This window comes from Chiloscyllium plagiosum, chromosome 27 (assembly GCF_004010195.1).
Source record: "Chiloscyllium plagiosum isolate BGI_BamShark_2017 chromosome 27, ASM401019v2, whole genome shotgun sequence".
NCBI classification, from domain to species: domain Eukaryota; kingdom Metazoa; phylum Chordata; class Chondrichthyes; order Orectolobiformes; family Hemiscylliidae; genus Chiloscyllium; species Chiloscyllium plagiosum.
In genome coordinates this window covers 13783695-13796464 of record NC_057736.1, presented here as the reverse complement: position 1 = coordinate 13796464, position 12770 = coordinate 13783695, and the positions used below count along the sequence as shown (strand labels likewise).

The window sequence follows — 12770 nt, the reverse complement described above, 5'->3', positions numbered from 1 at the left end:
GTTCGATTCCAGCAGGGGGTAGCATGGTTGTTCAGTGGTTAGCACTGCTGCCTCTCACTACCAGGGACCCAGGTTTGATTCCAGCCTTTTATTCCTGATGAAGGACTTTTGCCCGAAACGCCGATTTTACTGCTCCTCGGATACTGCCTGAACTGCTGTGCTTTTCGAGCACCACTAATCCAAAATCTGGTTTCCAGCATCTGCAGTCATTGGATGACATACAGAACACCCCCCTCCCCCCCATCTGGAACATTTGTATGACTTGACCAGTAGGTGAAATTGTAATGTGCTGGGACAGTTAGTATATGTGAAACAAGGCTGAGCTAAGACTCAGATATGTTGGAGTTTATGGTAAGAGAACTCCGGGAAAAATAAAAGGCGGGAAGGTAAAGACTGATGAATGTTAGAGCTGCATTGTTTGATATCGTGTATATTGTAGCTCACAGAGGGTACTTGCATATAGAGACAGTTACCACTCAATGATACAATCATTCATAAATTTGACAAGGAAAGAAACACACTGAAGAAGTATCCTCAAGGTAGATACAGATGAAGAGAGCTGGAGAAATTTCGAGTTGAGTTATTCTACTGTTATTGGGAGAAGTGATCTGCGGATAGGGAACTGGAGGATATAAAAAAACACAAATTAAGGAACCTGAATCTGGAATATCCTGAACTTTAGAGAAAATTATGTAAATAGACTAACTGAAACCAAATGTCGATGATATTCTGGTCGCCTCAGTCTGGTAACATTATCGGAAATGAAAAAAAAGTTACTGTTCAAGGGATAAGACAAGACTGAGGACTATTTAACTATTGTAGGAAATTTGTAGAAAATTGCAGCGAACTATCCAGACTCCTGCAAAAAGAGGTGTGGGCTAGGTCAGAGAAAATTGAATGGGGACCTGAGCAAGAGACATTCTTTGTCAAAATCAAACAGACATTAGCTTCACACCAGCACTAGCACTCCCTGACGTGAAAAAGCTCTTTCACCCCTCTTGTAGTGAAAGCAAGGGCAATCAGTCTGCAGTAGTGCTACAGAGACACAGTGACAGGCTCAGGCCTGGGGGATACTATGCAAAATGGATCTGGTCATGATGGGGCAACATTTATGTGTTCAAGTCTTCCAATGTACTACCTGGTCAGGAATTACATCCTCCCCCTTGACACAATTAAGGGAGGATGTCCACTCCCCACATAGTATAGTTTAGCTATTGGAAGCTGGCAAACTGAAAGGTATTACAGACAGTTGGTGAGCCAAAAGGGCAGCTGCGCTGTTGCCAGGAGACAAGCACATGGAAGTGATTAAAGACAATTAAGAGAACCCAGCAAGCTATGTGAATCAGGAAGAAGAGACACCTGATTGTATCCCCCTCATGGAGCAGGAAGAAGAGACATAGAGTCGAGTTAAGGAAGAGCCATGAGAGGGGCCAGATGTAAAATGCATATTTGTAAATTGGGAGCAGAAGTACTATGATGGTGAGGCCCAGATGGGTGGGCCATGGTTAATTTGAAAGGGAAATTATTGGCAGGAGAGAGGATAGAAGGATGTCACTCTGCTCAGGTAGCCGAACTAAAAGTACTTACTGCCACACCCCAGCTAGGAAAAGAAAAGTTAACATCTACACAGAGTAAAAGTGCCTTTGGTGTAGTCCATGACTGTATCATGGCATTGGCAAGACGAGGTTATCGAGTGGTAGTGTAGTTCAGCATGAGATTCTAGTGACATTCCCTGTAACAGCAGTAATTAAAATTAAAGCATACAGAAAGATCTAAACGCAAGGACAGAAAGGAACTGACGAACAGCCAGCTGGTCTGACACACTCCATTTTTTGCTCTCTCCCTCTTGCAGGTGTTCAGGACCCTCAGCAGAACAGGATCGTCAACCCCAGGACGGGAGCCGGAATAGATTAATTTGCTTGCATATATACATGATGTGATTGCACGGCGACTGCACATAAGGATATTACTGCTATTAGCATAAGGATGAAAACGCTAATCCTCTATGGCGTCCTCTCAATATTGAGCCCATCGGAGGCAGACAGGTATGTGGCATGACGTGCTGATTCCATCACGGCCTTCACGTACATCAGGAATGGGATATACTTCGTAGTTGTTCCCTGAAGGCCGCTGCGATCATTTAACGATACACCATATTGTTATATTACTCACAGTCATTATAGTTTTCATTGTAGTTTTAATTTTCTAGTCTAGGTTACATACTGATGCGGCTGTTGCTGGTTTGCATCTGCAGTTGTAACGTATGCTGCCAAATATCATTGGGGTGGATTGTATAGGATGAACTGAAGGGTTAGAATTGTTGGTAATGTTCAACAGCTGCAAGACTTTTAATTAGTCCTGTGAACATTCCTCTACATGCCAAGGCTGGCATTAGGAAACTTGTTTTTCGTACTGTTTTCTGTAGTAGCTGTTTCTAACACTGTATAAGAGAGAAAGTTTCGTTCCAAGATTGGAATCACGAACGGTGCCAGGAACAAACTTCCAGACCAGCCTTCAATCGAGGGGTCCCTGACATGCAGGAGGGAGTGAGGCTCACTGGTTTCTTGTTCTTCCTTTTTCATTTTTTTAATTACTCAATAGATGGTCATGTTTCAGTCTTTCTCTCTTTTCCTGTTTTTAAATAAATGTTCATATTTAAGCAAATTGCTATTGTTAAGTCTTCTCTTAACTACATTTAACTGAATCCGAGAAGAACCGCTTGGATGCACCCTGTGATCCAAGACAAGCGTCAAGATTACGTCTGGATTGGAGAGGATTTTGGAAGTGACAGTATTTTGATGAAATCTGCTGCCTTTGTCCTCTTGGATGGTAGGGGTCATGAGTTTGTCATGTCCATTGATTGTCATGGGAAATGGTTAGATAAAGTACCCTTTGTGAGTTGCTGCAATGCAACTTGTATTTAGTACATGCTGTTGACACAATGCATTGGTAGTGGATGGAGGGAATATTTAAGACATAGTGCCAATCATGTGGTTTGCTTTGTCCTTGATGGTATTCAGCTTCTTGATTATTATTGGAGCTATACTTATTTAGGTAGCTAGAGGGTATTCCATGATATTCCTGACTTGTGCCTTGTAAATGGTTGCTATGCTTTTTTTGGTGGGGGGTGGGGGCCGGAAGTAAAGAGGTGAGTTACTTTCCACTGAATTCCCAGCCTCAAACCTACTCTTGTTGCCACAGTATTAATATGGCTGGTCCAGTTAAGCTAATGGTAACCCCCAGGGTGTTGATAGTGGGGATTCAAAGATAGTAATGACACTGATTTTGTTTTATTCATTCATGGGATGAGAGTATTGCTGGCTAGTCTAGAATTTATTGTTTATCCTCAGTTGCCTTGAGAAAATGGGAGTGAGTTGCCTTCTTGAAGTGCTGCAGTCCCTGAGATGTAGATCCACTCACTCATGGTTTTGCTGAGAAAGGAATTTCTGGATTTTGACCCAGTAACAGTGACGGGTAGTGATATAATTCCAAGCCAGGAAGATGTGAGGCTTGGAGGGAAATTGGAGTTGATAGTGTTCCCACATGTCTGCTGCTTTTGTTTTTCTGGATATTTGATGTTGTAGGTTTGAAAAGTGCTGTCAAAAGAGTCACTGTGGGTTGATGCAGACCAACTTTAGATGGAACTTTCTCATGCCATTTTATGTCATTGGTACAGGGAGTGAATGTTGAAAGTGATGAATGGAATGTTAATCAAGCAGGCTGGTGGTGTCAATCATCTTGTGTTATTGAAGCTGCACCCATCCAAACAAATGGAGAATATCCTATTAAACTCCTGAATATAGATGATGAGGAGGCAATGGGGAGACAGATGACTTACTTGCATAGAATTCTTAGTCTCTGCCTTGCTCTTGTAACCATAATATTTATATAGTTGGTTCAGTTCAGTTTATGATCAATGGTAACCCCCCCCAAGATGTTAAAGTGGGGATTCAGTGATGGTATTCAAGTGCCATTGATTGTCATGGGAGATGATTAGATTCTCTCTTGTTTGAGATACTCATTACCTGGCACTTGTGTAGTTCAAATGCTATTTGCCACTTATCAGTCCAAGGCTGGATGTTGTCCAGGTTTTGCTGAAAGTTGACACAGGCTGCATCAGTATCTGAGTAGTTGTGGATGGTGCTGAAAACTGTGAAATCATCAGTGAACATCTCCCCTTTTTGACCTATAATTGTGAACATTGATGCAAATGCTTCAGTCTTGTCTTTTGCACTAATGTGCTGAATGGGAATGATTTGGAGAATCCTGCTCTGGTTTATTGTTTAATTCTTCACCACTATTCATGAATGGATACTTCAGAAAAACCTTTGTAAAGGTACCACATGGTAGACTAATTAGTAAAGCTAGATCACACAGGATTCAGGGTGAACTTGCCCATTGGATACAAAATTGGCTTTAGAAGACAGTATGGTGGTGAACAGTTGTTTTTTGGACTGGAGGCCTGTGACCAGCGATGTTCCACAGGGATTGTATTAGGTCCACTTTTGTTTGTAACTTATATAAATTACTTGGATGTAAGTAGTGAAGGTATGGTTGGTAAGTTTGTAGAAGGCACCAAAATTATCGGTATAATGGACAGTGAAGAAAGTTATCTAAGATTTCAAAGAGATCTCGATCAATTGGGTCAGTTGGCTGAGGAAGATGGAGTTTAATTTGGATAAATGTGAGATATTGCATTTTAGTAACACAAACACGATCAGAACTTATACAATTAATGGTAAGGCCTTGGGTAGTGTCGTAGAGCAGAGAAACCAAGGAATTCAACTGTGTAATTCTTTGAAATTTGCGAGAGATATAGACAGGGTAGTGAAGAAGGTGTATAGCACACTTGCCTTCCTTGCTCAGACCTCTGAGTGTAAGATTTGGGACGTCAGGTTGAGGTTGTACAGTATGTTGGTGAGGCCTCCTTTGGAGTACTGTGTGCAGTTTTTGTTGTCCTGTTATAGAAAGGATATTATTAAACTGGAAGGGTTGAGAAAAAACTTACCAGAATGTTACTAGGAATGGAGGGTTTGAGGTATAAAAATAGACTGGAAAGGCTGGGACTTTTTTCACTGAAACCTAGGAGGTTGGGGGGGGTGACCTTGTTGAGGTTTATGAGGGGCTCAGGTAAGATGAATCACAGGAGTCTTTTCCTGAAGGGTGGGGTAGTTCAAAACTAGGGGGCATATGTTTAAGGTGGAAGGGAAAGATTTGACAAGGGCATGAGGACAACTTATCTATACAGAAAGTGATTTGTATGTGGAATGAACTGCCAGAAAAAAATGGTGGATGCACATACAGTTATAATATTTAAAAGATATTTGAATAAGTTCATGAATGGGAAAAGTTTGAAGGAAAATAGGCAAAATGCAAGTAGGTGGGACTAGTTTAGTTTGAGAACATGGTCGGCGTGGACTGATTGGACCGAAGGGTCTGTGTCCATGCTGTATAACACTATGACTAGATGATACAGCAGGACTGGAACAGCTTAGATCTGATCAATTTATTGTGCGTTTGCATGGGTGCTTCTAATGTTTGATTTGCAAGTAGTTTTGTGTTGTACCTTCACCAGTTGTCATTTAAATCTGTTGGACTATAACCAGATGTTGTGTGATTTTTAACTTTGTACACCCCAGTCCAACACCGGCATCTCCATATCATGACAACATGACGGGGAACTTATCAACAAGGACTGCATACTCAAAGTTCTAGACCTGGGCTTAAAGACACACTTCACACTCAACATGCAAATATATGGACAGATCAATGGAACTCCTAAGAGCTCACCTATCTCTGGGCTCATAGCAGAAGCAGTGATGCAAAGATTGGAACAAACAGTCCTACCACAAATCCAACCCAAACTCTGAATCAGACATGTCGATGACATTTTTGTTATCATTAAGAGCACAGAAATTGATAGCACATACTGGATCGTCAACAACATACTCACAGGGATCAGATTTACGTGAGAGGAGGAAACCAATAGTTGACTGCCATTCCTGGACGAGATGGTACAAAGAAAACAGAATGGTGAATGCACCATAAAAGTGTACAGGAAAGCCACACATCGAGCAGGACCTGAATTACAACAGCAACCATCCAAATGAGCGGTGGCACGGTGACTAGTGATTAGCACTGCTGCCACACAGCGCCAGGGACCGGGGTTCGATTCCAGCCTCAGGTGACTGTCTGTGTGGAGTCTATACATTCTCCCCGTGTCTGCGTGGGTTTCCTCCAGATGTTCCGGTTTCCCCTCGCAATCCAAAGATGTGCAGGTCAGGTGAACTGGCCATGCTAAATTGCCCATCATGTTAGGTGCATTAGTCAGGGGTAAATGTGGGGAATGGGTCTGGGTGGGTTACTCTCCGTAGGGTCAGTGTGGACTTGTTGGGCTGAAGGACCTATTCCCATAACTGTAGGGAATCTAATCTAATCAAACGTACACAAGAGAGGCTGCATTACCACCCTGTTCAAAAGGACTACAACATGCTGCAGCACTCCAGATCTATGAAGAAGAAGACCTTTACAGAGCATTCACCAAGAATGGATACCCCCGCAACTTCATCTGCAAATGCCTTAGAGACAAAAATGTGACAAGGACATGCCACAACCTAACTCACACTAGCCATGCTACCTTACATAAAAAAAGTCTTGGAACTGACAGCCAAGCTTCCTGACCACTGGGATTTGTGACAGCCCATAAACTGACAACCATGCTCAGACAACAACTCACCAGGACAAAAGACCCTATACCCATCATGTGCAAGACTAATGTAATTTACAAGATTCCATACAAAGATTGCATGAAACACTATATATGCCAAACAGTCAGACAACTAACAATCTGCATCCACGAACAACAACTAGCCACTAAACCCCACGACCAGCTGTCCCTAGTAGTTATACACACAGAATACAGAGACCACAAATTTGACTGGAACAACACAATGATCATAGGGCATGCCAAATAGAATACAGCCAGAGAATTCTTAGAAGCATAGCACTCATCTACGGACTCAATCAACAAGCACATAGACCTAGACCCATTATAGTGGCCACTACAACAAAAACAGGAACCAGCAACCGGAAGCAGCAGAAATGGAATCAAATAAATTCCAGAAGACACAGTACAACAGCGCTTCACAGGAAGCTCCAAAGTACTGAAGATGTCATCTAGACAAGCGACAAAACCTCTGCAAATCAACTTCCCAGCTTGGCGAATATACCCACAACCACAACAACTGACACCCAAGCTACAAATCTTTACTCAAACCTTGAACTTTATAACTAACTTTATAACAGAAATTAATATCACAAATCTTATGAGTTAGTTAAAATTAACTCATTGTATTTTTTTGTATTTTTATATGTACATAATTAGGACAATGGGAAAATATAAGAATTTGAGAGAAATAGCACATGGAATACAATGAAAAACAGATTTCAAGCAGTTCTTAGAGATAAGTAAGTCTGGGACACACCTGAATGAGTATAACCAGGAGCTTTGGAATGCAAATTAATAGGATCTTTCTATGCATCCTAAGGCCTGGAGATTACAATGTCTGTTAAACCTGGGGCTTTCCATAGGAATGGTCATCATTGATTAGATGTTTCAGAGGATTGGGTGTATGGAATAAGGGGGAAGGACATCGTGACCATTTCAACCTGAGCCAAACATTAAGTAAATAGTCACATTCTCGCATCAAGGCCAGATTTGGGGAAGATCCTTTGGACCTCTCCGCGCATGAACCAATTTTTGCTTGAATAAAAGTCTGCCACTTGATTGAATCCTGCCTGTCTCCTGAGTCTTTGTCCCCAGTCTTTTGGGGGGTGGGGGGGGGCAGTTTCACTCTTACACCTGGCAACATCCTTATAAATCTTCTCTGAATCCTCTCAAGTTTTGCAACATCTTTCCTATTTAAGGAAGATTAGAATTGAACACAGTATTCTGAATGTGGCTTAACCAATGTCCTGTACAGCCGCAACATAACCTCCCAACTTTTATACATTGACCAATAAAGGCAAACATACCAAACGCCTTCTTCATTACCCTGTCTATCTGCAACTCCACTTTCAAGGAAATATGAACGTGCACCCCAAAATGTGTTTGCTTGGCAACACTACCCAGGGCCCTACCATTAACTGTACAAGTCCTGCCCTGATTTGCCTTACCAAAGTGCAGTTACTTAAACTTCCCAATTATACAAAGCTATTGGAGGTAGCAAACTGCAAAGCTAAATGGAATAAGTTACAACAGGATTTGAATGTAAATTGGACCTGTTTGGCAATAAATATGAGCTCTCATACTAATATCTGTGCTGTTGGAGCAACGTTTCTTTCAACTGATAATTCAATGTTTCCTCCAACTCCTTCTGTCAATAAGGTTTTTTAAATTTTGAAGTCTGTGGTCATTGTTTATTAAGCATACACTCATGTAATAGAACCTAAAGTACACTTAATAGGCCAAAGTAGTTAACCACAATCGGGTCTGGCAAGGATAGGCTACAGGTTTCAATTCATTACAGTTCTGAAATTAATTAATATTTTAGGTCTTTTGATAGCATTTACAACAAGAAAATAGGCTGCTTGGTCTTGCAAGTGTCAGATTTACACTTCATACAATCTTCCACCTTTTGTGCTACACTCATCTGGCCAAACTCAAGGCTGTCAAATTTCAAATGATTACAAACAAATAATACTCAAGGAAAGATTGCTGAATGGTTGGAACATAGATGAGGCACTGTCACAAAGAAAGCAACGGGAAACTATCAACTCCTCAAGTCCCTGGACAAAATAAAAAGACGAAAGGCTTGAAGATATTCCTTTCGAAACAACTGTCTGATAAATGTATCACAAGGTAAAGAATCCAGGGAATGTGTAGATCAATGTCTGGGGTTAGGAAGTTCAATAATATCCTCCAAAGCATTTCTATCTTCCTTGTTACTTCCCTCAATATTAATTTATATTTATATAGCACCTTTTATGTATGATTTGGAGATGCCGGTGTTGGACTGGGGTGTACAAAGTTAAAAATCACACAACACCAGGTTATAGTCCAACAGGTTTAATTGGAAGCACACTAGCTTTCAGATCGCCGCTCCTTCATCAGGTGATAGTGGAGGACACAATTCTAAGGCACAGAATTTATAGCAAAAACTTATAGTGTGATGTAACTGAAATTATACATTGAAAATACCTTGATTATCTGTTCAGTCTCAACAGACAATCAACGTATTTTTCAATGTATAATTTCAGTTACATCACACTGTAAATTTTTGCTATAAATTCTGTGCCTTAGAATTGTATCCTCCACTATCATCTGATGAAGGAGCGGTGCTCTGAAAGCTAGTGTGCTTCCAATTCAACCTGTTGGACTATAACCTGGTGTTGTGATTTTTAACCTTTTTATGTAATACTGCATTTCAAAGCATTTCACAGGTGTGTCATAAAGCAAATTTCAATACCAAACTACATTAGGCAACAAAAGACATTAGGGGCTGAACAGTCTATTCTGTTCTTATATCTTATGATCTTTTTGGTTTGGAACTGTGAGTTAAAGTTGAGAATTAAATTTTTAACTTTGTTCAGAAGCTTGTTTAAAAAGGAGTGAACAAAGGCAGATGTTATCTGTTAGGAACTAACCTAAAACATTAATGCAACTTAATTATTGATCCAAGGATGAAAAAGCACTGAATTATTGTTATGCTCATGGCTGGTAGCGGTTGGATGTTAGTCAATCGAGACCAGTTGTGGCTAGGTTGGCAGTTAGCAGTGTGATTTTTTTGAGACTTCCAGAGATGGTGCTGATTGGTTTTGTTCTAGTTTCTCTTCAGTCATTGAATTGTTGAATGTTCTGAGAAAAGAATCCCAGTCTGTAAGAAGTACATAAATATTTCTAGAGGTCTGCTGAAACTGCATTGACTGGTGACTGATGAACCCAGGCAAGGTATACAGTTCTACTTACCTGTCAACAACCTATTACCCAAGGATTTTGTGAAGGCCTTGTACCAATCATTTAAAACTTTTTTTTCTATTCACTCACGGGATGTGGGGATTATTGGTTGGTTACCATTTTTTATTCATCCCTAGTTGCTTTTGTGAAAGTGATGATAAGCTCCCTTCTTGAACCACTTCAGTCCATGTGCAGTGCATATTTGATTGAACTGGCAAATTATAATTATTTATTGGCTTTTTAAAAAAAATCCTTTATGGTGTATATTTGTAAGTAGGATTATGACTAAAGAAGATTGTGTTTCAGACTGTCAATATTATCTTGTTGCCTTGATGTTTATCTGTATTCTGCTAAAGTTACATTATTAGAATCATAGAGATGTACAGCACAGAAACAGACCCAACTCATCTCTGCTGACCAGATATCCTAAACTAATCTTGTCTCATTTGCCAGCACTTGGCCCATATCCTTCTAAACCCTTCCTATTCATATACCCATCCAGATGCCTTTTAAATGTTGTAATTTTACCAGCCTCCACCACTAATAATAAATCATTAGCTCTTGTTTGTTCTAAACTTGTTGTCCAAGATGTGATATTTGCAAAAGCTGGCAACTGAGCAATTTTGAGGATCATTGTATATTTTAATTTCACTCTGTTGCAAATCCAGTGATAGGCTTGTTTGGCTTCCTATTCTTGTGTCATAATAAGATAGGTTTTAAAGTGATTTATAAAGAAGGCAAGAGTTGTGCAGAGATTTAGAAATTTCAGAGATTAGGGCTGAGGCAATCATAGGAATGCAGATATTTTGGAGGGCTCTGCATTTGGAGGAAATAATAAAGTCAGGGGAAGGAAAAGCAATGGAGGAATAAGAATTATGGTTTGATTTTATGTAGGTCAGTAAGCACTGGAGTAATAGGTGAAAAAGGTCTTGATATAAATACACAGAGATGTGGGGATCTCAAGTTTCTAAGGAGTAGAATGTGGAAGCTTGACTCGAAGTACATTGAAACAGTCAAGTCTTGAGGCCTCAAAGGCATAGATGAAGGATTTCAGCAACAGATGACTTGAAAGCAGGAGAAATTAGATGTTGATATGAAGGTGGAAATAGGCAGTCATGGCAATGAGGAGATGGCGAAGACTGCAGATGCTGGAGAAGTCAGAATCGATAAAGCGTGGTGCTGGAAACAGCACAGCAGATTAGGCAGCATCTGAGGAGGAAGAGTGGGCGTTTTGGGCATAGGACTGGGGAGGAAGAAGAGGGCTGAGAAATTGGGGGTGGAGCTAGGTGAAAGGTAGGTGGGCAAAGGTAGGTAGATGGGTAGAAGGTGATTGTGATAGGTTGGTGGGAAGTGTGGAGCAGATAGGTGGGAAGGAAGACGGACAGGTAGGTCAGGTCAAGAGGGTGGAGCTCAGTTGGAGGGTTGGATCTAGGATGGGGTGGGAGGAGGAGAGATTTGGAAACTGGTGAATTCAGTGTTGACACCAGGTGGTTGTAGGCTCCCGATATGGAAGATGGGGTGTTCCTTCACCAGTTTATAAGTGGCTTTGTTTTGGTGGTGGAGGAGGCCCAGAATGGACATGTCATCAGTGAAGTGGAAAGGAGAGTCGAAATAGATGGCCACAGGAAGGTTGGGTTGCTTGGTGCGTATGGACCAGAGATGTTCTCTGAACTGTTCCATGAGTTTGTGCTCGGTCTCTCTGATGTAGAAGAGACCATATCGAGAGCAATGGATGCAATAAATGAGGTTCAAAGATATGCAAGTAAATCTCTGCCAGATTTGAAATGATCCTTTGAGACCCTGGCAGAGGTGAGGGGGGAGGGAGGTGTGGGCAGTTCAGGCTGAACTGCTGTGCTCTTCCAGCACCACTAATCCAGAATCTGGTTTCCAGCATCTGCATTCATTGTTTTTACCTAATGAGGAAATCGTAGAGGGAACGGTCTCTACAGAATGCAGATGTCACAATGACACAAATGTGTATTTGGAAGCTCATGTTGGGGTCAAATATGATTTCAAAAGTTGTGAATAGTTTGATTCAGCCAAACAGACTATTGGTAAATTGGGCAAGTAGTCTAACGATTTAGTGACAATGGAGTCACTGGTGAGGTAGAGTTGAGGATCATCAGCATGCACGTAAAAGCTGTGTAATTGTGTTGCCAAATTGCTGAATGCAGATGAAAATTGGAGGTGGGGCATGGGGCAAGTCTATACCCGTAGGAGACACCAGAACGTGTGAGAACAGGAACAGTAGCATTACTGGCGATACTCTGCCTTTGATATATATATACACACACACACCCAAGGGTCACTGGGCTCGAAAAACTGACTCTATTGTCTCTCCACAGATGCTGCCAGACCCGCTGAATTTCTTCAGCAATTTCTATTTATATTTCAGATCTCCAGCACCTGCAGTTATTTGTTTTATTATTTACGCTAGAGCAGCTCAACCAACTAAACACGTTCAAGATTTCGGAAAGGGATCGTGTCCCTTTGTCTCCGCCCCATTCCTTTCTCTCATTTCATTCTTGCGACTTCTCTCCTCTCTCCCACTTTCTGAAACACTGCTGTTTTCTTACCGCCGCGTATGGCTACGTTAACGTTTCCTTCCGTTTATACTCCAGCCCGGTAGTTACGAAAAACCGTGGCATTTCAGATTTATTTTTCCGGGTACCTGACTACATTTCCGTGATCTGCTCGATTGACTGTATATTATCTAAACTGACAACAATGATGACTAATGATGGAGGCGGGATTTCCGGCGCCGTGTGTGCGGGATTGTGACGGGAGAAAAACACGGCGCGAGCCGACTGAGGCC

At 41.3% G+C, this 12770-nt stretch overlaps 1 protein-coding gene across 3 annotated transcripts in view; it reads left to right on the top strand.

Moving 5' to 3' along the window:
* The first annotated feature begins 261 nt into the window (after positions 1 to 261).
* LOC122563562 (mannosyl-oligosaccharide 1,2-alpha-mannosidase IA-like) overlaps positions 262 to 12770 on the top strand; it is a 144330-nt gene continuing 131821 nt past the window's right edge. Inside the window, exons 1-2 of one of the 3 annotated variants that reach the window (XM_043717457.1) lie at positions 262 to 1406; positions 1853 to 2045. The gene's annotated coding sequence lies outside the window, so the exon portion shown is untranslated. Of the gene's footprint in view, positions 1480 to 1532; positions 2046 to 12770 lie in introns of those variants that run through there. The other 2 variants (XM_043717455.1, XM_043717456.1) reach the window with 2 other exon arrangements.